Below are 27560 nucleotides of genomic sequence, written 5' to 3' on the forward strand. Positions count from 1 at the left end.
TTCTCCTGTATGCCAACTATTTTCCTTCCTGTTAAATATGTCTAAATCATTTGTGCTTGAAGTCAGAAATTTATCCCAATTAATTGAAAAATGCAGACTGATAAATCCCTATGGGTTGAAAATCTTATAATGGTCAGGGCAGCATGGTGGCACAGTGGTTAGCACTGCCGCCTACGGCACTGAGGACCCGGGTTCGATCCTGGTTCCGGGTTTGATTCCGGCCCCAGGAGTGGAGTTTGCACATTATCCCTGTGTCTGCCTGGGCCCCTTACAGGGGAGGTGGATTGGCCATGCTAAATTGTCCTTTAATGGAAAAAAGATAATTGGGTACTCTAAATTTTTTTTAAAATCCTACAATGGTCTATCAATTTTAAAAAGTTACTAATGAAAACAATACATTACAATGAACTGAGTAGCTTTACTTTTTCTTTAAACATCTGTTCACTAACTAACTAAACAATCTATTGAAACAGAAAATGCAGGATAAACTCAGCAGGTCTGGCAACATCTGTGGAGCGAGAAACAGAATTGAGGTTTCAAATTCATATGACTCCTTTTCAGAGCTGAAGAGGGGTCACAATTTGATGAATTATATGGTTCCAGAGTGAGTGTGAAGGAGGTAGGGCAAAATTGAAGGTCAGGGAGAGATTTTTAAAAATGTCATGGAGGCGAGACAAAGGGGGTATTAATGGTAGCATTAAGGGCTAAAGAAGGTGCTGATAGTGTCATGAAGGTAAGGTATCAGCAGGTGGGGTGGGGGGTTGTTGTGGTGGGACAAACAAAGAAAACAAAAAGTGATAAGGATGGATCAGAAATTCCACACCATAAAGTTGTTGAACTCAAAGTTTGTAATGTGCCTAATCATGCTGGACTTCACTGGAGCATTGCAGCAGGCCAAGAACTTGTCTTTTTATGGAGTATGTGGAACATTCCTTGTTTCAGTCCCACACAGGCTGACTCACGCAATTCTTTTTACATTACATCGATGAGTATATCAGTGTCGGTTCATGCTCTCGCCTGGACCTAGAAACAGTTACCGATTTAAATATACTGTGACAAAATTAAGTCACTAAAACAACCAGATATTAGGCAAAACTGCTTCCCCTAAAATATTTCCCCCAGCTGTGCCAAGAATTCGGAATGGAGGTCTGATCAGAGTATCATAACCTCAAGATAAGCACTAAGCTGAATCAACAGCTTTACAGCATTACTGTCTCAAATAACAGATATGGTGATAAGATGTCGCGTTGCAACTTTTTCTCGCTCTGTACACAAGAACTCTTAAATTATCACGCCATAGGGAAAGATTTTTTTCATGCACCATAGGCAATGTAAATTGTAAATCCATTTTTTATAAACAGCTTTATGATCCTGTTGCAATCTCTCCTTCAAATCCTCATAAATGCTTGCTCTCATTTTCTAAAAAGATACTGTCACAATTGGAAAATTACACATTTTATAATTTTTCTGTGTGAATGACAGTGTTAATAAATGCCCAATTGAACTATCTTTTTCTCTGGATATAGTAAAGAAGGCCATACATAGAAATCATATTTTCCACGCATCCAGATAACATTTAAAAAAATTTAAAGAACCCAGTTCATTTTTTTTCCAATTAAGGGGAAATTTAGTGTAGCCAAACCACCTACTCTGCACATCTTTGGATTATGAGGGCGAGACCCAGGCAGATACGGGGAGAATGTGCAAATTCCATATGGTCAGTGACCTGGGGCCGCGATTGAACCCACGACCTCGGTGCCGTGAGGCAGTAGTGCTAACCATTGCACCACCGTGCCACCCCACATCCAGATAACTGAAAGAAAACGGTTAAATGCTGGCCCTTAAAATGTTAATTTGATTAGGGGAGAGAAGCTATACATGGAAGATAGATTGGGGAGAGAAGCTATACAGGGAGGATAGATTCAACCATTCCATGTTGGTTATCCGGATAGAAGGTTTCTGAATAAATTCCTTGGTGCACAAGGACTCAACACAACGTTTAGTAACCTGGGCGAAATTCTCCCCAAACGGCGCGATGTCCGCCGACTGGCGCCAAAAACGGCGCCAATCAGACGGGCATCGCGCCGCCCCAAAGGTGCGGAATGCTCCGCATCTTTGGGGGCCGAGCCCCAACCTTAAGGGGCTAGGCCCGCGCCGGGCGAATTTCCACCCCGCCAGCTGGCGGAAAAGGCCTTTGGTGCCCCGCCAGCTGGCGCGGAAATGACATCTCCGGGCGGCGCATGCGCGGGAGCGTCAGCGGCTGCTGATGGCATTCCGGCGCATGCACAGTGGAGGGAGTCTCTTCTGCCTCCGCCATGGTGGAGACCGTGGTGAAGGCGGAAGGAAAAGAGTGCTCCCACGGCACAGGCCCGCCCGCGGATCGGTGGGCCCCGATCGCGGGCCAGGCCATCGTGGGGGCACCCCCCGGGGCTAGGTCGCCCCGCGCCCCCCCCAGGACCCCGGAGCCCGCCCGCGCCGCCTTTTTGTTTAACAGCAAGGTTCTTGATGTAAAGGTATTGAAGACTTCCTTCTCTGGCCTCCCATGTAACTTGTCACTCCATTCTGCTGACACCAAACTCTCCATCCAGCCTAAGGTTGCCACAGGTGACTTCTCACTATGAATCTCCATCCCTGACCTTTTTATTACTGTGTTCTACAGATTGTGAGAAACTTTATGAAATATATTTCAGGGGCGGGTAGGTGGCACAGTGGCTAGCACTACTGCTTCACAGTGCCAGGGAGCCGGGTTCAATTTCAGCTTTGGGTCACTGAAAATGGGTCACTGTGTGGAGTTGTACATTCCCCCCCTGTCTGCATGGGTTTCCTCTGGGTGCTCCAGTTTCCTCCCAAAGTCTGAAGATGTGCAGGTTAGGTGGATTGGCCATGTTAAATTGCCCCTTAGTGTCCAGGAAATGTTCAGGTCAGGTTATGGGGTTACGGGGAAAGGGGGAAGTGGGCATGCGTAGAGTGCTCATTCGAAGGGTTGCTGCAGATTCGATGGGCCAAATGGCCTCCTTCTGCACTGTAGGGATTCTATGTGGGCAGAGACCTCCTTCCATTTCCCCCATTATCATAACTGTTTGGGAAAACTACCTCCATTGCCTTGCAGCTGAGGTTGATGCACCTGAATCATTACTCTTTTGAGGCCTTGAATTCTAACAAGTCTCCAGGTGGAAAATAAAATCGAGTTTCTCTTTGTTTGTTCAGTTATATTCCAAAAGCTATGCTCACTCAATGTCTAGGTTTAGTTTAACATTTTAATTTCAATCAGGTTTCAGGGATGATGAATGAGCCGAGCTTAGAAGGAGTGTTGCAAAAGATGGGATGGAATCTAGAGAAAAATTAGAGTTCAAAACTGGGACAGGGGTTGTTTGACCTGGTGGGCTTGGGAAAGGAGGGAAGTGACAAAGGTAGTTGCATGGATGATTTCAGTGTTTATGAGAAAAAATGGCCATGAACTCCTTAAACATGTTATTGGAGGTGAGGGTGGAAGCTACAGGATGATTTAAGCGGATGAATTCCTAGGCGCTTTTTCAATAGTTAGCAGTTTTGGCAAAAAAAAATAGTAGAACTCAATTGTGTTTTACCATTTGCGCTTATTTAATCACATCTGGTGATGGATGGATAAACCAGGTTGTGGTATTATCATACATGAAAGTAATGTAAGGGTTAATGAAATGGATACAGACAGCCACTAGAGGGAGTTAATCTTGCAGCATTTAGGGGATGATGCTGAACCTTGTGGGACAGAAGGTTGGAGTAGTCCAAAGCCATGCAGATTCGGTGGACTGGCCAAGCTAAATTACCCTTAGTGTCCAAAAAGGTTCGGAGGGATTATTGGGTGAGGCAGGATGGGGTGGATGTGAGGGCTTAAGTGGGTCATGCAGATTCGATGGGCCGAACGGCCTCTTTCTGCACTGTATGTTCTAGGTGGTAGGAGCAGTAGCTGGCTAGGAGTACTGAAGATAGTGAGAGAGCAAGAGAGTAGTTAATCTGTTAGCAAGTTAGATGTTAGATGGGTATAGTTTAATGTGTTTTTAATCAACTGTTAGTTCTTAGGGATAAGTTTCAAATCCAATTGTAGTGTTAAATAAATAGTTTTGTTAGTTTACAAGACTCGTTGTTCACTGATCAAAACTACACATAAAAGCCATTTGGTTTGAGCAAGGCAGAGAACAACACTCATTGATATAGGGGCTGTTTAGCACAGGGCTAAATCGCAGGCTTTGAAAGCAGACCAAGGCAGGCCAGCAGCATGGTTCAATTCCCGTAACAGCCTCCCCGAACAGGTGCCAGAATATGGCGACTAGGGGCTTTTCACAGTAACTTCATTTGAAGCCTACTTGTGACAATAATTTTTATTTTTCATTCATTTCATATTCAAATCTGCATTCTTGGGCATAAGGGAATGGTGATGAAGACTTTTCCAGGAGGGACGATTGGGATGGAAGGGAGTAATAGCTTTAATGAGACAAAAGCATCAAAGATGGAGGAGAAAATGTGACTTAGCAGATTGGTAGCTGCAGGAATGTCATGCTGAATGGAGGACCAAAGGCTAAATAGTTTGGAATGTGAACGTGCAGTGGTATGTGACTTGAGGGAGAATTTGTCCCCCCCAGGGGAGGACATTGGGGAGGTGGGCACGGATGGGAAGTGATCCAAGGTGACCTTGTCTTTGAGAGTCACAATGGTACTAGAGAGGCCACATGAGATGGCAAAGTTGAGGGGATGGCTGTAAATATGGGTAAGAGGGTTCAAGAGGGGGTGGGGGGGGGGCGGTGGGGGGAGAGATTTAGGAAAGAAATGAAAGAAGTGCAGTTAATAGAGGGGGAGAGTGAGAGAGAGAGTAAGACAAATTCTACTGTCTCACTAAGTTAAAAGAATTGAAATCCCCTTCCCTTTCTTGTTGGTATTCATTGGTGCCTGTTATATATTGCACTTTCCAGTGCAATGATCATGTCAAAGTTCAACACCATTGTGCCTTAAAAGTGGAATTTTGTTTGCCAAGAATGATAAGCAGGATTAAGTGACAAATTTGAAATACATTTCAGGGACATTTGAAGCCTGGACTCTTGGGAGACGTCTATTAGTTATTGTGAACTTTCAATATCATAAACAGCTGCAAGGCAAGTAATATTATGAAAAATCAGCTTCAATAATGCTCATTAAATGAAATTAAACAATTATTCTTCGGCACTGGAAAAATCTAGCTGTTACCTTAAATGCTGCATCTTGTGACTTGCATTATGTGGCAGAGTTTTGTCTGAAAATGACAAGCTCTGCATTCTTTGACCGAAATGAAGAGAAGCTACATGATATTCATAATATTGATAATCTCATCGATGTAAAAAAGTAAGATTCAAGGTTTTGAGAAATGGACCTCCTTATATACAATCTTAGAATCCCGACAGTGCAGAAGGAGACCATTCAGCCCATCAGGTCTACACCGACCATCTGAAACAGCACACAACCGAGGCCCACTCCCCTGCCCTATTCGAATGTGGCACTGGAAGTCTTATTTCAGGAGGTGAAAAGGAGGATAGACATGGGCCAGATTTGTTGCTGCGAAGGTGGATTGCTCAAATCAGGAAATTTCCCAGCTTGGCCCGAATGGGACAATTTTCATTCCATGAGGCGGGTAAGTGCAGGATGGATTTGGGCTCGTCATCCCCAAGCACAGATCGGAACTGGGAACAGGGGCAATCATGTGCTGAGGCGAGCTTTTTAATCGTTCCACCTCAATTCGCTTGGACTTCAGCCCAGTTGTTTTCTTGTACATTAGGACCTCTAGCCCCACTCCTCAGCCCCACCAACACCCTGCCTACACTTACCAACTCCCCATTCATCCACAATAACTTCCATGCCAACCCATGCCCCATTCACACCTAATGTACCTCATACCCTCCATGTCAACCGATTTACCCACCCATCCATATTCACCCTTTATACCCTCCATTCCCACTCATGCACCACATTACCCCTAATGGCCCCTCATAACATCTATTCCAATCCATGTCCCCCACTCATCCACAGTGTACCTTTATTAATGTTAAGCCATTCCCCTCCCCCGCACCCACCCATCCCCTTGGCCCCTTAAAGTTCCTCTCTGAAATAAGTGGCAACCCATGATCCGCTCATGACTCTTGTCCCCTCCATGCCAATTAGTCCAGTATTTACTATGGACAGACTTCAAGACACATGCTGAGACGATATAAAATAAAGTGATAAACATCTATACAGCATTGACTATATAAAAATCAATCCCATTTCTGAAAGTCCATTCAATACAATTAAATCCCTTTAAGTACTTAATTCCTTTAAAAAAAACACATTTGTATTTATAACTCCACGTCAAGCAAACTGTGAACTTACAGCCGCCCCCCACTATGATAATGACAGATTGTGGAAAGCTGTAAAACATGAATAACGCTGTAACAAAAGTTATGACAACAAACAGCTATTGTCACTGCTGGAACAGATTGGCACTTTTGAACAAGATGGAGGAGTCCAGAATTAACTTGCCTCAGGTCTTCGCAGAGTGTTTGGAGCCCATCTTTCCAGTGTGGAAGTGGTGGCCAACTTCGCAAGAACACTTGTGAACCTGACCACAGTGCAAGTGCTTGGGGGCCAATGTCTCAGGTACTATTACAGCTCAGGCACATGCTAGCCAAAGTCGGAGTGGAGCTGTGGAAGATCAACTCAAGTCATGACATCGCTACTTGTTCCCACGCAGGACCAGGCTGCTGCCATCACCCTCTGGATATCACAGCTCCAAATGGCTTTGAAAATCTTACAGCAGTGCCGCAATCTGTGCTCCTGCAGATTATTAAGATTGCTGAGGCACTGCCCTGGGAGAGTGGCGATGGCTTCACAGAATCACAGAATAGTACAGCGCAGAAGAGGTAATTCGGTCCATTGAGTCTGCACCGATGCATGAAAAACACCTGACCTGCCTACCTAATCCTATTTGCCAGCACTTGGTCCATAGCCTTGAATGTTATAGAACATAGAAAATACAGCACAGAACAGGCCCTTCGGCCCACGATGTTGTGCCGAACCTTTGTCCTAGATTAATCATAGATTATCATTGAATTTACAGTGCAGAAGGAGGCCATTCGGCCCTTTGAGTCTGCACCGGCTCTTGGAAAGAGCACCCTACCCAAACTCAACACCTCCACCCAACACCAAGGGCAATTTGGACATTAAGGGCAATTTATCGTTGGCCAATTCACCTAACCCGCACATCTTTGGACTGTGGGAGGAAACTGGAGCACCCGGAGGAAACCCACGCAGACACGGGGAGGACGTGCAGACTCCGCACAGACAGTGACCCAAGCCGGAATCAAACCTGGGACCCTGGAGCTGTGAAGCAATTATGCTATCCACAATGCTACCGTGCTGCCCTTGAGAACAAATAAATCTACACTATATCATTTTACCGTAATCCATGTACCTATCCAATAGCTGCTTGAAGGTCCCTAATGTTTCCGACTCAACTACTTCCACAGGCAGTGCATTCCATGCCCCCACTACTCTCTGGGTAAAGAACCTACCTCTGATATCCCTCCTATATCTTCCACCTTTCACCTTAAATTTATGTCCCCTTGTAATGGTTTGTTCCACCCAGGGAAAAAGTCTCTGACTGTCTACTCTATCTATTCCCCTGATCATCTTATAAACCTCTATCAAGTCGCCCCTCATCCTTCTCCGTTCTAATGAGAAAAGGCCTAGCACCCTCAACCTTTCCTCGTAAGACCTACTCTCCATTCCAGGCAACATCCTGGTAAATCTTCTTTGCACCTTTTCCAAAGCTTCCACATCCTTCCTAAAATGAGGCGACCAAAACTGTACACAATACTCCAAATGTGGCCTTACCAAAGATTTGTACAGCTGCATCATCACCTCACGGCTCTTAAATTCAATCCCTCTGTTAATGAACGCGAGCACACCATAGGCCTTCTTCACAGCTCTATTCACTTGGGTGGCAACTTTCAAAGATGTATGAACATAGACCCCAAGATCTCTCTGCTCCTCCACATTGCCAAGAACTCTACCGTTAACCCTGTATTCCGCATTCATATTTGGCCTTCCAAAATGGACAACCTCACACTTTTCAGGGTTAAACTCCATCTGCCACTTCTCAGCCCAGCTCTGCATCCTATCTATGTCTCTTTGCAGCCGACAACAACCCTCCTTACTATCCACAACTCCACCAATCTTCGTATCGTCTGCAAATTTACTGACCCACCCTTCAACTCCCTCATCCAAGTCATTAATGAAAATCACAAACAGCAGAGGACCCAGAACTGATCCCTGCGGTACGCCACTGGTAACTGGGATCCAGGCTGAATATTTGCCATCCACCACCACTCTCTGACTTCTATTGGTTAGCCAGTTCGTTATCCAACTGGCCAAATTTCCCACTATCCCATGCCTCCTTAGTTTCTGCATAAGCCTACCATGGGGAACTTTATCAAATGCCTTACTAAAATCCATGTACACTACATCCACTGCTTTACCTTCATCCACATGCTTGGTCACCTCCTCAAAGAATTCAATAAGATTAGTAAGGCAAGAGCTACCCCTCACAAATCCGTGCTGACTATCCCTAATCAAGCAGTGTCTTTCCAGATGCTCAGAAATCCTATCCTTCAGTACCCTTTCCATTACTTTGCCTACCACCGAAGTAAGACTAACTGGCCTGTAATTCCCAGGGTTATCCCTAGTCCCTTTTTTGAACAGGGGCATGACATTCGCCACTCTCCAATCCCCTGGTACCACCCCTGTTGACAGTGAGGACGAAAAGATCATTGCCAACGGCTCTGCAATTTCACCTCTTGCTTCCCATAGAATCCTTGGATATATCCCGTCAGGCCCGGGGGACTTGTCTATCCTCAAGTTTTTCAAAATGCCCAACACATCTTCCTTCCTAACAAGTATTTCCTCGAGCTTACCAATCTGTTTCACACTGTCCCCTCTAACAATATCGCCCCTCTCATTTGTAAATACAGAAGAAAAGTACTCGTTCAAGACCTCTCCTATCTCTTCAGACTCAATACACAATCTCCCGCTACTGTCCTTGATCGGACCTACCCTCGCTCTAGTCATTCTCATATTCCTCACATATGTGTAAAAGGCCTTGGGGTTTTCCTTGATCCTACCCGCCAAAGATTGTTCATGCCCTCTCTTAGCTCGCCTAATCCCTTTCTTCAGTTCCCTCCTGGCTATCTTGTATCCCTCCAATGCCCTGTCTGAACATTGTTTCCTCAGCCTTACATAAGTCACCTTTTTCCTCTTAACAAGACATTCAACCTCTCTTGTCAACCATGGTTCCCTCACTCGACCATCTCTTCCCTGCCTGACAGGGACATACATATCAAGGACACGTAGCACCTGTTCCTTGAACAAGTTCCACATTTCACTTGTGTCCTTCCCTGCCAGCCTATGTTCCCAACTTATGCACTTCAACTCTTGTCTGACAACATCGTATTTACCCTTCCCCCAATTGTAAACCTTGCCCTGTTGCACGTACCTATCCCTCTCCATTACTAAAGTGAAAGTCACAGAATTGCGGTCACTATCTCCAAAATGCTCCCCCACTAACAAATCTATCACTTGCCCTGGTTCATTACCCAGTACTAAATCCAATATTGCCCCTCCTCTGGTCGGACAATCTACATACTGTGTTAGAAAAGCTTCCTGGACATACTGCACAAACACCACCCCATCCAAACTATTTGATCTAAAGAGTTTCCACTCAATATTTGGGAAGTTAAAGTCGCCCATGACTACTACCTATGACTTCTGCACCTTCCCAAAATCTGTTTCCCAATCTGTTCCTCCACATCTCTGCTACTATTGGGGGGCCTATAGAAAACTCCTAACAAGGTGACTGCTCCTTTCCTATTTCTGACTTCAACCCATACTACCTCAATAGGGTGATACTCCTCGAACTGCCTTTCTGCAGCTGTTATACTATCTCTAATTAATAATGCCACCCCCCCCACCTCTTTTACCACCCTCCCTAATCTTACTGAAACATCTATAACCAGGGACCTCCAACAACCATTTCTGCCCCTCTTCTATCCAAGTTTCCGTGATGGCCACCACATCGTAGTCCCAAGTACCGATCCATGCCTTAAGTTCACCCACCTTATTCCTGATGCTTCTTGCGTTGAAGTATACACACTTCAACCCATCTCCGTGCCTGCAAGTACTCTCCTTTGTCTGTATTCCCTTCCCCACTGCCTCATTACATGCTTTGGCGTCCTGAATATCGGCTACCTTAGTTGCTGGACTACAAATCCGGTTCCCATTCACCTGCCAAATTAGTTTAAACCCTCCCGAAGAGTACTAGAAAACCTCCCTCCCAGGATATTGGTGCCCCTCTGGTTCAGATGCAACCCGTCCTGCTTGTACAGGTCCCACCTTCCCCAGAATGCGCTCCAATTATCCAAATACCTGAAGCCCTCCCTCCTACACCATTCCTGCAGCCACGTGTTCAACTGCACTCTCTCCCTATTCCTAGCCTCGCTATCACGTGGCACCGGCAACAAACCAGAGATGACAACTCTGTCTGTCCTGGCTTTTAACTTCCAGCCTAACTCCCTAAACTTGTTTATTACCTTCACACCCCTTTTCCTACCTATGTCGTTGGTACCAATGTGCACCACAACTTCTGGCTGCTCCCCCTCCCCCTTAAGGATCCTGAAGACACGATCCGAGACATCCCTGGCCCTGGCACCCGGGAGGCAACATACCTTCCGGGAGTCTCGCTCGCGACCACAGAATCTCCTATCTATTCCCCTAACCATTGAATCTCCTACAACTATTGCTTTTCTATTCTCCCCCCTTCCCTTCTGAGCCCCAGAGCCAGACTCAGTGCCAGAGACCTGGCCGCTAGGGCCTTCCCCCGGTAGGTCATCCCCCCAACAGCATCCAAAACAGTATACTTGTTTTGAAGGGGAACGGCCACGAGGGATCCCTGCACTTTCTGCCTGTTTGTTTTTTTCCCCCTGACTGTAACCCAGCTATTCTTGTCCTGTACCTTGGGTGTGGTTACCTCCTTGTAACTCTTCTCAATCACCCCCTCTGCCTCCCGGATGATCCGAAGTTCATCCAGCTTCAGCTCCAGTTCCCTATGATATGCCAAGTGCTCATCCAGGTACTTTTTAAAGGATGTGAGGCAACCCGCCTCTACCACCCTCCCAGGCTGTGCATTCTAGACCGTCACCATCCTCGGGTAAAAAAGTCTTTCCTCAAATCCATCCTAAACATCCTGCCATTGACCTTGAACTTGCGTCCCCTTGTAACTGACCCTTCAACTAAGGGGAACAGCTGCTCGCTATCCACCCTTTCCGTGCCCCTCATAATCTTGTACACCTCGATCAGGACATCCCTCAGTCTTCACTGCTCCAGCAAAAACAACCCAAACCTATCCAAGCTCTTTCCAAGGGCCGGTGCAGACTCGATGGGCCGATGGCCTCCTTCTGCTCTGTAAATTCTATGATTTCTATGATTTTATCCAACCTCTCTTCAAACTTAAAATGTCCCATCCCAGGCAACACCCTGATGAATCACTTCTGCACTCCCTCCAGTGCAATCACATCCTTCCTATAATGTGGTGACCAGAATTGCTCACAGTACTCCAGCTGGGGCCTCACCGAAGTTCTATACAACTCCAACATGGCCTCCTGCTTTTCGTTCGGACATCGCGCGACAATCGCCATGCAGGAATGTTCCCTTCCAGTTGGGGAACACTTTAGCAGTCAAAGGCATTCAGCCTCTGATCTTCGGGTAAGCGTTCTCCAAGGCGGCCATCAGGATGCGCAGCAATGCAGAATCGCCGAGCAGAAACTTATAGTCAAGTTCCGCACACATGGGTATGGTCTCATCAGGGGCCTTCGATTCATGTTGCATTATATTCGCCCCCCACCATCTGGCCAGGGTTTGCGAAATCCTACCAACTGTCCTGGCTTGAGATAATTCACACCTCTTTAACCTGTGATTATCCCTCTCTCCTATTGCTCCGTCTGGACCTATAATTACTTAATTACCTGCAAAGACTCGCATTCAAAGTATCGTATTGCATCTTAGACTTTGTCTATGAATATGTTTCTGGAGCATACCTCTTCATTCACCTGAGGAAGCAGCAGTGCTCCGAAAGCTAGTGATTCGAAACAAACCCTGTTGGACTTGAACCTCAAATGATAAACATGATGTGTTTATATACCGCAAGACCTCATGATGCTCCACTTCTCCAGCTTCCACCCTAAACACATTAAAGAAGCCATCCCCTATGGACAAGCCCTCCATATACACAGGATCTGCTCAGATGAGGAGGAGCGTATCAGACATCTACAGACGCTGAAAGATGCCCTTGTACGAACGGGATATGGCGCTCGACCCATCGATCGACAATTCCAACGCGCCACAGCAAAAAACTGCACCGACCTCCTCAGAAGACAAACATGGGACACAACCGTCCCTTCATCATCCAGTACTTTCCCGGAGCGGAGAAACTACAGCATCTTCTTTGCAGACTTCAACACGTCATCGATGAAGATGAACATCTTTCCAAGGTCATGTCCACACCTCCACTACTTGCCTTCAAACAACCGCGCAACCTCAAACAAACCATTGTTTGCAGCAAACTACCCAGCCTTCAGAACAGCGACCACGACACCACACAACCCTGCCATGGCAATCTCTGCAAGACGTGCCAGATCATCGACATGGATACCACCATTACACGTGAGAACACCACCTACCAGGTACGCGGTACATACTCGTGCGACTCGGCCAACGTTGTCTACCTCATACGCTGCAGGAAAGGATGTCCCGAAGCGTGGTACATTGGCGAGACCATGCAGACACTGCGACAACGAATGAACGGACATTGCGTGACAATCACCAGGCAGGAATGTTCCCTTCCAGTCGGGAAACACTTCAGCAGTCAAGGGCATTCAACCTCTGATCTCCGGGTAAGCGTTCTCCAAGGCGGCCTTCAAGACACGCGGCAACGCAGATTCGCAAGCAGAAACCTATAGCCAAGTTCCGCACACGAGTGCGGCCTCAACCGGGATCTGGGATTCATGTCGCATTACATTCATCCTCCACCATCTGGCCTGGGCTTGCAAAATCCTACCAACTATCCTGGCTTGAGACAATTCACACCTCTTTAACCTGTGGTTACGCCGATCTCTGGATCTGTAAAGACTTAATTAACTGCAAATGCTCATATTCCAAGCATTGTCTTGCATCTTTGAATCTGTCTATATATATGTTTCTGGAACATACCTCTTCATTCACCTGAGGAAGGAGCAGTGCTCCGAAAGCTAGTGTTTGAAACAAACCTGTTGGATTTTAACCTGGTGTTGTAAGACTTCTTACTGTGCTTAAATGATAAAGCCAGGTGTCCCATATCCCTTTTTTTACCACCCTGTTAACCAGCCCTTCTGCCTTCAGAGATCTATGGACAAACATCAAAGGTCCATTTGTTCTTCGGAACATCCCAGTGTCAGGCCGTTCACAGCATATTTCCTTGTCAAATTACTCCTTCCAAAGTGTACCACCTCACATTTTTCAGGGTTAAATTCCATCAGCTATTTTTTTGCCCATTTGACCATCCCGTCTATATATTCCTGTAACCCTAGATACACAACCTCAGTGTTAACCACCCGGCCAATCTTTGTGTTATCCGCAAATTTACTGATCCTACCCCTCCCATAATCATCTATGTTGTTTATATAAATGACAAACAACAGGGGCCCCAGCACATATCCCTGTGGTATACCACAGGCTTCCAGACACTAAAGCAGCCATCTGTTAACACCCTCTCTCTCCTACAGCTAAGCCTATTTTGAATCCACCTTATCAAGTTATCCTGTACAAGTCCTCCAATCGACAGCGCTGGCCCATCCCGGATGGCCCCCTCTCCAGCCTCCCATGAGACTAACTCGGAGGAGAGCTCCGAGAATGCCACCATAATATACACATTACAGCTGTCATCCCCACCCTCCACCAGCGCAGGTACACACACCTCATTGGGAACTGTTAGTAGTCAGGCTTCTGGGGCACAATCTGTTGAGCACCATACAGCTGTAGATGCACATCAGGTGGAGGCAGGTGTCATAATATACACCAGTATATTATGGTGCAGACACACACACACACACACACACTGATGGACATGAAGTGGGACCAATCAGCATACACAACACCGCAGCCAATCACCAGTGAGAGCACACGCACTATAAAGACAGGAGAGTTCCCGCTCATTCTAGTAGCAGCCAGCTCGGAGCACAGAACTCACAGCCTGCAACACAGACATTCACCATGTGCTGAGTGCATCACCTGGTTAGGACTAGGCAAGGGTCAACAGTTAAAGCTGGTATTGCATTTACCCACAGTTCAAGTATGTTAATATAGTTAACCTTATAATAAAATAGAGTTGCACCGCTTCCAGTGTTGGTGACTTGTTTGTGATCCAGAACACCCAACACATCAGCATGAACCCCCAGGTGAGAGAGCAGTCGAAGGTCTGCTCTTTCTCAGGATACAGCTGTTTTCCAGCCTGAGGCTGGGCCTGTGGAAGAGGTTATCCCAGAAGTGATGACACGTTCGGATGTGGCTGGGACATTCAGAGGGAGACGTCAACATTACTCCAGCAGATCCTTAGCTACTTGGAGGAGTCCCAGAGTCTAAGGCCACTGGAGACGATGCCGGCAATGGGTGGCACTGAGGCCAACCCTGCTGGGGTGGCAACCGCAGTGGAGAGCCTGGTACATGATGTGGGCACCATTAGTGAATTGTCCAAGTGACCGCATAGTCAGTGATGGCCATGGCTGAGGGTCTCGGCAGAATGTCCGACTCGCTGGTGGATGTCATTCGGTACCACACTAACCTTGATGAGGTTCTGCGGGACATGTCCCGCTCTCATATGGGAATGGCTGAGATGCTGCGGAACTTGTCCCAGTCACAGGTGGGCATTGCCGAGGTGCTGTAGAGCATGTACCAGTCACTGAGGAGCATCGCGAGGGCGTCGGCACAATGGTGCAGACCATGTGGAACAACCAGGGCTGGCAGAGCTAGAAGGGCCAAGCACTTCAAGGATCACTGAGGACACGGGGCAGTGGAACGGGGTCAGTGGAGGAGGTTAGGTAGGTCGGGGGTGAGGGGGTGGGGTGGTGGACAATTATAAAACACAATAAATATACTTGTGCACAATCATTATGATGCCTCTGTCACTTTATTCTGCAATGGGCGCCGACCTCCAAACACTTGGCCCATTTCTCCAGGCATCCCTCCTCGCTGTAGCACTCACCCACCCTTTGGCCATGGGCATGTCCCTGAAGCTGTGTCCCATCCCCTGGGTGTTCGAATGTTGCCCTCCGCAATGTTCAGGCACAGTGTCCATGCATTTAGGTGTGATTGGGATGCTAAGTAATGACTCCCACATGCTACATGGTCAGCCCACTCTGGGAGTCCACTTGGATTGTGTGAAGAGCTCACTTAACCACGATTGCCAATTTGCTATTAGCAATACCCTTCAGCTGCGGGGCTTCGACATCAATTGAGTTATGGGTCGTCGTTAGGGCAGACGGGTAGAGACAAGATTTGGCCCCAGATTGGGTACACACAATCCAGCGGTTGGCATGGTGGTGCCCTGTGCGGTTGCCCGCTAGTTGCCCCCCCCACATTGACTCCCCCCCTCCTCCTCTGGTGGACCCTCCCCTGCGGAGGGTCCCCTACCCCCAGCTGAGGGTCCCCCACCTCCTGCCGAGCACTGGGATGGCATGCCCAGCACTCCTGGGTTCTTTTCCTGTGAGCAAAAATGGCTGTTCACCTCCTCGGCTCCTCACAGAAGCCTTTCCGCAGGTTCAGACTTTGAAAAAGGAGTATTAATCGGCGCCAGCGTGTCCACTTGCTGGGGAGGCCGCTGAATGACGGGAGGCCGCTGGCTATGGGGTTGCTCTCGTTAATTGTATGGCAGTACGGCTTAAGTAGTGATAATTGGTTTCTCGCCACACTACGGCGAGATCCTGATTTCGCCTACAGGAGTGGGCAGGTTGCATCGCAAACTGTTTGGTGCCTGGCACAGTTCACGTTTTCTGCCTCTCCCGCTATTCACCAGCCTCATTTTGCCAGAGAGCGCAACGAGGCTGGAGAATCGCGCCCTCAGTGTCAGTTGGGCGAATCTGCTGGAGTGTTTCTTGTTGGCTTTTTGGGTGAGATCCACACTGCTATTCAACCACACTCAGGAATCGATCTGGGCACCGCGCCATGCGGTTCCCTACTCAGGACACGATGCAGCTGGGAAATCGCACAAGAGGCCCTTATAGGTGAGTTGGGGCATTGGGAGATCACCGGAGGCTGTGGTGGGGGGTCAAGAGATCAGGGGGCCCTCTTCCTGCACTGGCGAGCGGAGGCCCCGAAAGTAGTGTCTTCTTTAATAGCGGGGTAGTTAGAACAAAGAACAAAGAAATGTACAGCACAGGAACAGGCCCTTCGGCCCTCCAAGCCCGTGCCGACCATGCTGCCCGACTAAACTACAATCTTCTACACTTCCTGGGTCCGTATCCCTCTATTCCCATCCTATTCATGTATTTGTCAAGATGCCCCTTAAATGTCACTATCGTCCCTGCTTCCAACACCTCCTCCGGTAGCGAGTTCCAGGCACCCACTACCCTCTGCGTAAAAAACTTGCCTCGTACATCTACTCTAAACCTTGCCCCTCTCACCTTAAACCTATGCCCCCTAGTAATTGACCCCTCTACCCTGGGGAAAAACCTCTGACTATCCACTCTGTCTATGCCCCTCATAATTTTGTAGACCTCTATCATTCGCCCCTCAACCTCCGTCGTTCCAGTGAGAACAAACCAAGTTTATTCAACCGCTCCTCATAGCTAATGCCCTCCATACCAGGCAACATTCTGGTAAATCTCTTCTGCACCCTCTCTAAAGCCTCCACATCCTTCTGGTAGTGTGGCGACCAGAATTGAACACTATACTCCAAGTGTGGCCTAACTAAGGTTCTATACAGCTGCAACATGACTTGCCAATTCTTATACTCAATGCCCCGGCCAATGAAGGCAAGCATGCCGTATGCCTTCTTGACTACCTTCTCCACCTATCTTGCCCCTTTCAATGACCTGTGGACCTGTACTCCTAGATCTTTTTGACTTTCAATACTCTTGAGGGTTCTACCATTCACTGTATATTCCCTACCTGCATTAGACCTTCCAAAATGCATTACCTCACATTTGTCCGGATTAAACTCCATCTGCCATCTCTCCGCCCAAGTCTCCAAACAATCTAAATCCTGCTGTACCCTCTGACAGTCCTCAACGCTATCCGCAATTCCACCAACCTTTGTGTCGTCTGCAAAGTTCTCGGCATTGCCAGTGCCAGGAAACACCGGCAAAATGCACTTGAAACAGGACTCTTTCATTTCTGTTAAATCGCGCTCTTCATCATTTTCTGGAGCTTCGGCAAGTTCTCCCCGGTCAAGCCCCAACTTAAGAATGTTTTCATCACTGGGGGGCTAAACCAGCTAGCCAGACCTGGCACGATTTAAGGAAAAAAGTTCTAAATGTCATTCCGACCACGTTGGCGAGATCGCGGCCCGTATGTCACGGCACTTAGCGTTGAAAATGGGCCCCCATGAGCTTCTTGCCATTACTGGCTGTCTCGCCGTTTGATTCATCAGACTCGTACCGCAGCTCTCACTGCTAACAAGAGGGAGCTGCTTTTTAAACACTCCCTCACCACTCACTCCCTGTCAACACAGAACCATGGTAACGGGTAGACCTGCTCCTCGCTTTGGCCATGTTGACCTGGCCAGGCTTCTCGAAATGTTGTTGAAACGGGGTATCCTGTTCTCCTGAAGGAGTCGGAGGACAAGCAGTAGGTCAGCAATGCCCCCACAGCGGCTGTCAGTGCGGGCACCATGACAAGGAGGATCGCCGTCCAATGTTGACAGAAGACAAATGACCTCCACCGAGTTGCAAGGGTAAGTTACCACCTCTCTCATGGTATCAGTTGCGCCTGCCCCCCCCCCACCACCCCCCCCCCCCCCGCCCCCACCTCTCAAATTCCCAACTCCATTTCCGCCCTCCCACAAATTACCGACTGACGCTTCGCACCCTCCCCACATCCCATCCTTGCATTTGTTCCTCAGAACCCCCTGGCATCAACCAGCAGAAACCCTGCATGTCCAGGTGTGGTGGCCACACATACCACCTGCTATAGACACCCCTGACTCATCAAGCATGCGACTCACAATGCCCTCCGTTTGGCCACAGGAGATGATAGCCCATAATAAGCAGGAAAGGGGTAAGAAAGTGGGCAGAGTGCCAGAGACACGAATCTTCACCCCTATGAAAAAAGGACCCTGGATATCGGGAATTGGCCTGCACAAGAGAGGTGAGGATCCATTGCACCTTCACCCAGATGACCGGTCTCAAGTGAGCAGTACATGTCAGACAAAATGATCCATCTCTCTCAGTGACCACAGGTCCATTGTCTTGCAGGATCTCCATCTGATGAGGTCAGGCCATCCAGTGAAATTACTCCCTTGACCACCCTAGAGACCACCTCAGAGGGGAACTCCAAGAAGACTATCATCAAGGGGGTCACAGTTGTCACACACATCTTCCACCAGCGCAGACACACACATCAGTGGGCGACATTAGTGGTCAGGCTTCTGGGACACAATCTGGTGAGCACCACACGGTTGTTGATACACATCAGGTGGAGGCAGGAACATCCAAGGGAATCTGCAGCCAGGGGTCTGCTGGATCCCAGGACACAGCTGGGGCCAATCAGATGCTGAGCCTCTGGACAAGGTTCTCCCAGATGCAGATGATAGGACACTCAGGAGGGGTGTTCCAGCGATTGCATAGCCGATCGGAGGAGTCCCAAAGGCTACAAATGCAGGAGTTGTTGCCGACAATGTGTGGCACCAAGGCCAACACTGCTAGTGTGGCAAACGCCGTGGAAAGCCTGGAGCGCAACATCCACGTCTTGAGTGATGGTGCCAAGATATGGTTCAGTCTGTGACGACCATGACTGAGGGCCTCGACATCATGCCCCATTCACTGAGGGACATGTCCGAGAAGCAGGTGGATATTGCCGAGCCACTGCAGAGCATGGCCCAGTCACTGAGGACCATCGCTGAGGGCGTCGGACACCATGGTGCAGACAATGAGAAATCACCAGAACTGGCAGAGCCAGATGACTCTGCGGCCTCTGGAGTTCATTCCAGCTGTCCCTTCATCCCATGCAGACCCTAGGGCCCTACAGGGACCATCACAGAGGAGGAAGTGTTGGAGACAACGCTTGCCACAAAAGAGATGATGGCAGTCTCCAGTTCTTCTGAATACCCCCCCACCCCCTCCTGACACCAATGCATCTCAAAGGCAGCGAGCAGAACAGCGTGGCGCAGTGAAGCAGTGACACCGATAAGCTGGCAGGGGCCCTCTGGCTCCAGGCCTCCAGAGGATGTCCACCAAGGGCATCAAAGGCCACAGGGCACGGAAAGCAGCAGGCCGTTTCCACCTCTGATGTGCATCCTGGGGACACACCGAGACGTAGCAGTAGAGCACAAAATATCAAGAAGATTGAGGAGCAGCAAGGGTGCGATCCAAATCGAGACATCTTACAAGGTTCGGTTGAATCTCGCAACACTTCTCAAGCGTCACAAATCTCGTGAGAGGCCTCTCACGAGATTCAATGGCATTGTTGTGTTACCAAGTCGGGCGCGACGATTCCGGTAAATCGTGCCTACTGTCAAGTATTCACAGTTATTTCCCTTTAATCTTTAAGTGCCATGACTACTTCCTGTTCACAAATTATTCTTTTTCGAAAACTGTGTGGGTGTGGAATTTCAAAAAGACATAGACAGGTCGGTGGAATGGACAAAAAAGTAGCAGCGAGGTGTGAAATGACAAGAACGCAGAGATAAATATAAAATAAAGGGTACAATACTGTCATAATATTCAGATAAACATATCATGGTGCAACCACACACACACTGATGGACAGATCAATGGACCAATCAACACAAACGCAACATCACAGCCAATCACCAGTGAGAGCACACGCACTATAAAACAGGGAACACCACAGTTCCCGCTCATTCCATCAGGAGATAGCTCAGAGCACAGAGCTTACAGCGTGCCACTCAGACATACACCGTGTGCTCAGTGCCTCACTAAGATGGTGCTAGGGCTGGGTCCACAGGTTAGCTGGTGAAGTACGAACCACAGCCAGAAGTATACTGTCGATGTTATCAAGAATAATAAAACAGAGTTGTACCATCTACAACTCCCTGGCATTCGTGGAAGGCGAGGACAAGACGAAATACAAGACGGTCCTTCTAAAACTTGAGCAATACCTCAGCGTCGAAGTGAATGAGAGCTTTGAGAGTTACCTCTTCCAGCTGCGCCTGCAGGTTAAGGATGAGCCTTTTCAATCTTTTTTGACACACCTCCGTATCCTCGCGCAGTCCTGCGGCTATGAGGCTACCTCCGACTCCATGATTCGGGACCAGATAGTTGTTGGGATCACATCAGGCACCCTACGCCAGCAGCTCCTCAAAATAAAGAGCCTCACCCTAGCCACCGCCATCGAAACCTGCGTCCTTCACGAAAACGCGACCAGCCGGTACTCCCAATTCCAGCGGCCGAACTGGCACAGCAGGGATCCCACGAGGCCGAGCGGGTCCACTCCATCGAGTTCCTCCCGCCCGCGGCCCGGATGAGGGCGGCCATTTCGCGCGCTTTCCGCAGCCTCCCGCGCTTGTACGCGGCAAAAGAGACGCGACGCAGAGGGACGTGACCCGCAGACGCGCTCTACGCAGGACCGAACTGCGCATGCGCGGTGGCGCAACGAACGCCATGACGTCACGATATGCGGCACCTGTGGATCCGCACATTTAAAGCGGCAATGTCCAGCGAAAAATCGACAATGCCTCCGCTGTGGCAAGATGGGCCACTATGCTGCCTGCTGTCGAGCAGCTCAACCTGCCAACGCTCCCCAATTCCGCCAGCCTCGCAGGTACGTGCGGACCATTCAGCCTCCATACACCGAGTCATACCCTGACGACGTACAGACCGGTGATACCGCCGACCGGGAAGCCTTCCGCGATGCGGTAATTGACAGAAATCGGATGTCCCCAAGTAGGACCCACCAGCCGATGCCAGTGCACAGCGTCAATCCGGGTGATGAATGGTGTGCCACCCTAACGGTCAACCGATCACCAATCACATTCTGTTTAGACACTGGTGCCTCCGCCAATCTCATTGCATGGTCAGCCTTCTACGCCTTGAAGGTCAAACCACCGATTCAGCCATCCCGCTGTCAGTTGGTCGATTACAACGGCAATGTTATCCCGGCCATGGGATCCTGCCAGCTCGAGGTTACACACAATTCATACACAGCCACACTGTCCTTTGAGATAGTTGGATCCTCGAAGGACTCCCTGCTAGGCGCACAGGCGTGCAAGGTTCTCCACCTCTTTCAGCGGGTACATACTCTGTCTCCAGAAGGCACGTCCGATTTCCCGGATGCAGACTTTAGGGCACAGCTCCACTCGCTCCTCACCCACAACCAGCAGGCTTTCGAGGGCATGAGCACACTGCCCTACACTTACAGAATACGGCTCAAGCCGGACGCCACCCCGGTCATTCAGGCACCTCGTATAGTCCCAGCACCACTCAAGGACTGCCTCAAGCAGCAGCTACAGGATCTCCAGGACCAAGGCGTGCTTTCCCGGGTCACGGAGCCAACGCCATGGGTCAGTTCCATGGTGTGCGTTAAAAAGCCCTCTGACGAACTCCGGATCTGCATCGACCCGAAAGTCCTGAACAATAACATCATGAGGGTTCACTACCCCATACCCAAACGGGAAGAGATCACGAGCAAAATGGCCCGCGCCAAATTTTTTACAAAGCTTGATGCCTCAAAGGGTTTTTGGCAGATACAACTGGATCAGTCCAGCAGGAGGCTATGCACCCTTTTGCAGGTACTGCTACAATAGGATGCCGTTTGGCATCATCTCGTCATCCGAGGTGTTTCATCGAATCATGGAACAGATGATGGAGGGCATCGAAGGGGTGCGCGTCTATGTTGACGACGTCATCATCTGGTCCACCACACCACAGGAGCACATCAGTTGTCTCCTGTGCGTCTTTGCTCGGATACGAGAACACGGCCTGCGCCTCAACCGAGCCAAGTATTCTTTTGGCCAAACTGAGCTAAAGTTTCTGGGGGACCACATATCCCGGTCACGGGTGCGTCCGGATGCAGACAAAGTGACAGCTATTACAGCCATGCCGCAGCCGGCAGAGAAGAAGGCAGTGTTACGCTTTCTCGGGATGGTCAACTTCCTGGGGAAGTTCATTCCCAACCTTGCCTCCCACACAATGGCTCTTCGCCACCTGGTGAAGAAGACTACGGAGTTCCAATGGCTGCCCGCACACCAGAAGGAATGGGAGGAGCTCAAGATCAAACTCACCACAGCCCCGGTATTGGCGTTCTTCGACACTACTCGAGATACAAAGACCTCGACTGATGCCAGCCAGTCCGGCATTGGGGCGGTACTCCTGCAACGGGACAACACTACATCATGGGCCCTGGTCGCCTATGCCTCGCGGGCCATGACCCCCACAGAACAGCGCTATGCGCAGATTGAGAAGGAGTGCCTGGGTTTGTTAACCGGCATAGATAAATTCCACGACTATGTGTATGGTCTCCCTCAGGTCACCGTCGAAATCGACCTTCGCCCCCTGGTCGGCATCATACAAAAGGACCTTAATGAGATGACCCCTCGCCTCCAGCGCATTCTGCTCAAGCTCCGGAGGTACGACTTCCAATGGTCTACACCCCGGGAAAGGACCTCATCATCACAGATGCCCTGTCCAGAGCAGTGAGCACACCACCCGAATCGGGGGGGTTCATCTGTCAGGTCGAAGCGCATGTGGCCTTCACATCAGCCAATCTGCCAGCTAATGATGCAAATCTGGCCCGTATTCGCCGGGAGACCGCGGCTGACCCCCTTCTACAACGTGTGATGCGTCACATGACGGGAGGGTGGCTCAAAGGACAGTGCCCACAATTCTACAATGTCCGGGACGACTTGGCCGTCATTGATGGTGCCCTCCTAAAGTTGGACCGGATTGTGATTCCACACAGCATGCACCGGCTTGTCCTCGAGCAATTACACGAAGGCCATCTCGGGGTTGAAAGTGCAGGCGGAGGGCCCGAGATGCTGTGTACTGGCCGGGCATCAGCGACGACATCGCCAACATGGTGCTCAACTGCCCCACCTGCCAAAGGTTTCAGTCGCCGCAACCCTCTGAGACGCTTCAGCCCCATGAGTTAGTAACCTCCCCCTGGGCGAAGGTGGGTGTGGACCTTTTTCATGCGTTCGGCAGGGACTACGTCATCATAATTGACTATTTTTCAAATTATCCGGAGGTCATACGCCTGCACGATTTGACATCATCAGCTGTAATCAGAGCATTCAAGGAAACCTTCGCTCGCCATGGCATTCCGCTTACCGTCATGTCGGACAATGGGCCCTGTTTTGCGAGCCAAGAATAGTCTTCTTTTGCCACTTCGAATGGCTTCACACACGTGACGTCCAGCCCTCTGCATCTCCAGTCAAATGGCAAGGCGGAAAAGGGCATCCATATCATCAAGCGGCTCCTCTGCAAGGCTGCTGATGCCGGATCTGACTTCTGTTTAGCCCTGCTGGCCTATCACTCGGCCCCACTGTCCACAGGCCTCTCACCAGCCCAGCTGTTGATGGGTCACACCCTCAGAACCACTGTACTGTCCATTCATGTTCCTAAACCCGACCATGCTCCAGGATTGCAAAGGATGCGACAGCAGCGTGCTCAGCAGAAGGTGGCACATGACACTCGGGTAACTGATCTTCCTGCCTTGGCGCCTGGAGACAGCGTCCGCATACACCTACCAGAGGGTGGCTGGTCGGCAACTGCCGATGTTCTCTGCCACGTGGCTCCCCGCTCGTTCCTAATTTGCATGCCTGATGGCTCCATTCGCCGGCGTAATCGGCGGGCCCTTCGGCTGCTTCCGCGCTCGATACGTGATCATGCACCGGTGTCACACCCTCCTGTTGTGCCTGATGTCAACTTCATGGAGCTTCGTAGAATTTTCATAGAATTTGCAGTGCAGAAGGAGACTCGGCCCATCGAGTCTGCACCAGCTCTTGGAAAGAGCACCCTACCCAAGCCCACATCTCCACCCTATCTCCATAACCCAGTAACCCAACCCAACACAAAGGGCAATTTTCTTTGGACACTAAGGGCAATTTATCATGTCCAATCCACCTAACCTGCACATCTTTGGACTGTGGGAGGAAACCGGAGCACCCAGAGGAAACCCACGCACACACGGGGAGAACGTGCAGACTCCGCACAGACAGTGACCCAAGCCGGGAATCGAACCTGGGACCCTGGAGCTGTGAAGCAATGTGCTAACCACTATGCTACCGTGCTGCCATTCCTGCCACTATGCCTATTCCTGTATCGCCCGTGGCCAGGCCCATTCCTCAGCCGGTGAATCCTGACCCACCCTTGAGGCGGTCAACCCGAATTCGTCGCCCACCTACTAGGCTGGACTTATGAGCCTGTTTGCACATTGGACTCACTGAATTGTTATGCAACAATGTTAATGTGTTTCTATTTTTGTCGTTCCAGCAGTTCTCTTTCGATATTTGATGATTGCACTTGTTTTGTTTGTGGTACAACCTCGTTGCTCTGTTGCACCTGACACCTTCCTACGTATATAGTTTAGCCTCATGTACATGTTGTAGATATTTCACACACATATTCAGCTGCACTCAGTACACACCAATATTTATTACCATATAGGCACATATTCTTGTGAAAAGGGGGGATGTCATGATATTCATAAAAACATGTCATGGTGCAACCACACACACACACTGATGGACAGATCACCGGACCAATCAACACGCATGCAACATCACAGCCAATCACCAGTGAGAGCACACACACTATAAAACAGGGAACACCACAGTTCCCGCTCATTCCAGCAGGAGATAGCTCAGAGCACAGAGCTCACAACGTGCCACTCAGACATACACCATGTGCTGAGTGCCTCTCTAAGATAGTGCAAGGGCTGGGTCCACAGGTTAACTGGTAAAGTACGAACCACAGCCAGACGTATACGGTAGATGTTATCAAAAATAATAAAACAGAGTTGTACATCTACAACCGTGTTGGTTCGTTTGTTAAGCGGAACACCCAACACGACAAATACCAAAGCGGGCACATGAACTGAGGGACCTGTGTGTGTGTACTTAAATCACTGAAGATTGTAGGACATTTTGAGAGGGGGGTTAATGGACCATGTAGCTCTCTAAGTTTTATCGACAGGGGCATTGAATACAAAAGCAAGGACATTCGGCCTCTGCTGGTGTATTGCATCAAGCTCTGGGCACCACAGTTAGGGGGCGATGTGAAGGCATTAGAGAGGATGCAGGAAAGATTCACAAGAATAGTTCCAGGGATGAGGAACTTCAGTTCGGTAGGTAGAATGGATAAGTTGGGACTGTGTTCCTTGGAGAAGCGAAGGTTGAGAGGAGATTTGATAGAAGTCCTCAAAATCATATAGCGTTTGGGCAGAGTAAATAGGGAGAAACTGCTCCTATTGATGGAAGGATTGACACCCAGAGGGCACAGATTTAAGGTAATTGGCAAAAGAAGTAATGGCGGCATGAGGAAAACTTTTGTCACAGAGTGAGTGGTTAGGATTTGGAATGTACTGCTGAAGAGTGTGGTGGAGGGAGATTCAATTGGGACGTTCAAAAGGGTCAAGGACTATTATCTGAAAAGGAAAAAGGGGAGAATTAGACCGGGAGAAGGTGTGCATGCGGTACTAGATTAACTGTGCCTTCTGGAAGAAGGAGGCATGATGGGCGAAATGGCTTCTTTCTGCACTGTATGGTTCTGTGATTATGATTCTAAGTGCTGTCTTTAAATCAGGGTACATTGCACCCTCCTTTGGCTTGTGCTTTCCAGGCTTCCAAAGCTATTTCAGGCCTGTTCCTGCAGGATCACTTCTCTATCCTGGTTTGACCTGGGAATTTAGATAGAGTCAGTTGTGAGAGCATGTTGTAGGCCCGTCCTGCCACACTTCCAACAACAGATTGTGGGACTCAGAATTACTGGTTCGGGCACTTGAGCTGTTCCTAGGTATGAAGGGAACTGACTGATTGATTGATGTGTGCTGATACCAGATTTAGTGATGTGTAGCCTCTCAAATAAGTATTCCTGTCAACATCTTAAGATTTTTCTGTGTATGAAATGGAATTGTTTATTATTCAAGTATCAGCCTTGGATCAAAGGAAGTATTCTCAACTCTGATTCAGAAGATTGAGGGTGCAAAATTCATTAAGTTGTTACAGTGGCTTAACCTCACTTTTCTGGAGCATGATGTGCTACCAGTGGCTTCCTGCGTAGTCCAGGGGGCATTCTGTTTGTAAACGAATGAACATGAGGCGATCCCTGTGTGTGCCAAAAGACTGTGAGTCAATGCTGTCCTGACATTGTACAGCGAAACCACCTGATGTAATGCCAGAACATCACATTTGGACCACACAGTTCCTGACAATATATCCGTCTGTCATTCTGCAAACTGCAGGCATGGAGATGTAAGATGGGCCCTGCTCGAGCATTCCTTAAAGAATCAGGCACCCAAATCATAGATCAGGGTCGGGATTCTCCGATGCCCAACGCCGATATCGGAATCGGCGATCTGGCGGAGAATCTCTTCCGACGCCCAAATCGGGTGTGGCACCAGTTTGACGCCGGTTTCCGAGTTTTCGCCCCCTCCAATATGGCATTATCGCATCACACGCCGCACGCCGTTGGCGCATCATCAGAAGGCCCTCCCCCGATGCTCTGCCCTCGATGGGCCGAGTTCCCGACTGTTGACGTGTGGACTGAATGGTCGGGAACCCGGCATGGTGGTCGCAGACTGTGTCCAGCGCCGCCACAGTCGGCCGGGAGCCGTGCTGCTGGCCAGGGGGGCATCCGCGAGGGCTGGGGGGACTGGTGGGGAGTGGCCAGGGGGTGGCCAGTGGTTCCCCTGTGGGGCTGTACTTGGCAGGTCGGGTCCACGCACGGCCTGCACCATGTTGTACGGTGCGACCTCTGCAGGTCGGCGCCGTGCATATGCGCGACCATGGACCAGGCCATTCTCCGACCGCTTTTGGCGCGGGAGCCTGGAAGCTTTACCCAACGCCGCTGCTAGCCCCACACCGATCTTAGAATTGGTGAGGGTTCGACGCTGGTTTTGGCATCGTAAAACGCCACAGATCCCACGCCGGCGTCGGCACTTTGCCGCAGAATCGGAAAATCCAGCCCCAGATTTTTAAAAAATATATATTTTTATTGAAGTATTTGCAAAATTTTTATAACAATAACAAACAAAATAATAATAACATAAACCTCAACATGGTAAGCTAGACATTTCCCACCCAACCCCTTCTGTACATCCCTTAA

The sequence above is a fragment of the Scyliorhinus torazame genome, chromosome 8, assembly GCF_047496885.1.
Source record: "Scyliorhinus torazame isolate Kashiwa2021f chromosome 8, sScyTor2.1, whole genome shotgun sequence".
Taxonomy (NCBI): Eukaryota; Metazoa; Chordata; class Chondrichthyes; order Carcharhiniformes; family Scyliorhinidae; genus Scyliorhinus; species Scyliorhinus torazame.